The sequence below is a fragment of the Oryzias melastigma genome, linkage group LG14, assembly GCF_002922805.2.
Source record: "Oryzias melastigma strain HK-1 linkage group LG14, ASM292280v2, whole genome shotgun sequence".
Classification (NCBI taxonomy): domain Eukaryota; kingdom Metazoa; phylum Chordata; class Actinopteri; order Beloniformes; family Adrianichthyidae; genus Oryzias; species Oryzias melastigma.
Window position 1 is genome coordinate 13,327,732 of NC_050525.1, and position 2,712 is coordinate 13,330,443.

The window sequence follows — 2,712 nt, forward strand, 5'->3', positions numbered from 1 at the left end:
TAACCATCTACTCACCAGCATTTCAAAATGTGGCCACAGTTACAGTTGGCTGAAAAACGCTGCTCCTTCAAATTAAAAGCTATGCATTTGGGTTCAAGAATGGATTGGTTTTTCTTTTGGTTTAGAAATGCCCATTTTTATTCCAGGGGTGTGAGTTTTCAGAAAGGGGGAACAATGAAATGTCTCTTGTGATCAAAAATGTGTGTTTCTGGAATGATCAGGTGTGCGCCTTTTTTTTTAATTTTTTTGGTCAACTGCATATGGTAATCCAAACCTTTTTGGTGCTGTGAACTCTGGTGCTGTCTCTATCCTGCAGGGAGCGCTATTATACCAGCAGAACAGCTTCTGTCAGCAGCAGGGTCGCCTCTCTTCACTCACCACTCTGTACAGAAATGTCACTACAGTCCATTTCCTTCAAACTGTCAGTTGTGTAAACGCTCACATACTATTGTGCTATTGTTTCCTTGACTCTTCTGCAGCTTCTTACAGCTCCACAGCATAGAAAACAGAAAAAACGTTGGTTGTCTTGTGTAAAGCGGCTCCCACCTTGTAGGATGGATTGTGTGATTCATCGCCTTCAGTGGTGCCTTTTTTTTTTTTTTTTAAAGACTTCCGTCTTTTGATAAAATAAACCTACATTGGACATCAAAGGCTTGTTCTTTAAAAATGCCTGTTTTTTAATACCTTTTTTTTGAACGTCTAGAATGAGGCCTCATACTCGCTTCGTTTTGTAGAGACACGGGGAAACTTTGTCGTGGTGTAAATATGCTCCCCTCCTGTTCTTTCACCTTTTTAACTGATTGACTTCAATTTTTGCTTTCCTTAAAATTGCGACTTTTTTAGTGGTATTTTGCAATGTCACAGTGGCTTGTTTCAGTGCTTCAATGTATTAACTGAAATTGTTTTTTCAAATAAAACTGCTGTATTTCACCTGTCTGGTGTCAAGTTTTAGTTACTTCAAAAAGTTTTAAAGTAGTTGCACTTAAAATTATAAATATAAAATACTTCTAAAAGATTTATTTTTAAGTTTTATGACTCCTTGGGGGGGTGAATAAGTTGAAGTGTCTGCAGTACTAGTTGATGATTCTGCTTTTATAACTGCTATAGCAAATTTAATTTTGTTTCCAAAGTATAAGTTCAAACGTACAATGATGATGACCTCACTCTCAATGTTGGTTGTCCAGGATAGAAAGAGTTGAGGCATTTCAGTCCAGCGCCCTCTGCTGTAAAATGTCAGAATAAGCAATTATACACTTTTAAAGATCCATAAAGGGCCGTGGTTGCAAATAACTGTTCTGCCATCTGCTGGCTGTAATGTGCACATGCTTAATGTGAATGTTTATCTCTCAACAGAAGACTTCTTTTTTGTCTCAAGAACTTCTTTAAAATGCATTTCATCAAAAGTTAATCTCAATACTTTGTCATAAAAGACAAAGCTCATCTGGACTCGAAAGATAGTGGAAGGGTTTTAAGTCTCAAACGTTTCTGAATTTTTTCTGTTTTGTAAACAAGTGTTCTGGTCATGAGATCTCTAACTTTGTGAATACTGTTATTGTTTTTTTTCAGTTTATAAGTTAGTAATTTTGCAGATCCCCCCCCCATCATAACATCTTTGTTTATTAAATATAAGTTTCTTTTGAATTTCCTAGGAGTGAATGTCATTTATCTCCAGCTATTTTTATCTTGATTTCTTGCTCCGTTTATTTAGTGAAAACTAAATAAACTTTAAAACTTTTGGAGAATGGAGATATCTTTCTCCATTCCTCCATGCAGATTCTCTTAAGAACTGTATTTGTTTTTTGGGGGTTTTTTAGGCAGTTGTTGGAGCAACACAGACCTTCAACTCCCTCCAAGATTTTCTATACGGTTGAGAGAGGCCACCTTAAAATCCTTTATTCTTTTATATTCATCTTTTTAGTTTTCAAACAGATGTTACAGCATCTTACAAAAGTGAATACACCTCTTACGTTTCTGCAGATACTTATATCTTTTCATGGACTACACTGCTGAAATGAATATTTGACACAATGAAAAGTAGTCAGTGGCCATACAGTATATAGCTGTGCAAATGTATTTTTCCTTCAAAATTACTCGTTATACAGACATTAATAGTTAAACCTCTGGCAACAAAAGTGAGTACACCCAGTTATGCATTTGTGTTGTTTTATCCAAGTACTTAAATTATTCTAGAAAAATGGCAAAGAGGGAGAGGGCTGACAGGGCAACCCTATCGACAGCCCATCTCTAATTTGATAGTCAGAAAGACTTCCGTTCACTTTGATTCTAGCTGTTGGCTCTGTATGAAGTGCACGTATGGTTGTAATGAGCTTTCAAAACCTTTAACAGCATTGATTCCAACCACCAAGGCTTTTTCCTGTTTATTTATATGATGTAGTACGTGAATAGTGCACTGAATGTTGTCTTGAGTCAGTCTGTTTTATAAAACCTTTCTGATCTAATAAAATGTCTTCTGGCAGTATCTCTTCCAGCTAAAATTGATGTGAATAATTGATAAAACTGGTTTATAAAGCTTACTGGTCTACAACTAGAGCATTCCATCTTATCTTTTCCTTCCTTTGGGATCACTGAGGTGATAGCTTCTTTCCAGGAACTTGGAATTTCCCCTTTTTTCAGAACTATAAACGTTCTCACCCAGAGAGAAACTAGTGAGTCTCTAAGTGATTTGTATCACTTTGGGGTGAAACCGTCTGT

General features: G+C 36.3%; 1 protein-coding gene across 1 annotated transcript in view; it reads left to right on the forward strand.

Annotated features, from left to right (window-relative positions):
• The window catches only part of LOC112142774 (neuronal migration protein doublecortin), a gene marked incomplete in the record, with an annotated part of 20,328 nt that extends 19,394 nt beyond the window's left edge, over nt 1-934 (forward strand). The window contains 1 exon segment of the mRNA XM_024266346.2: nt 1-934.
• Between the last annotated feature and the right edge of the window lie 1,778 nt (nt 935-2,712).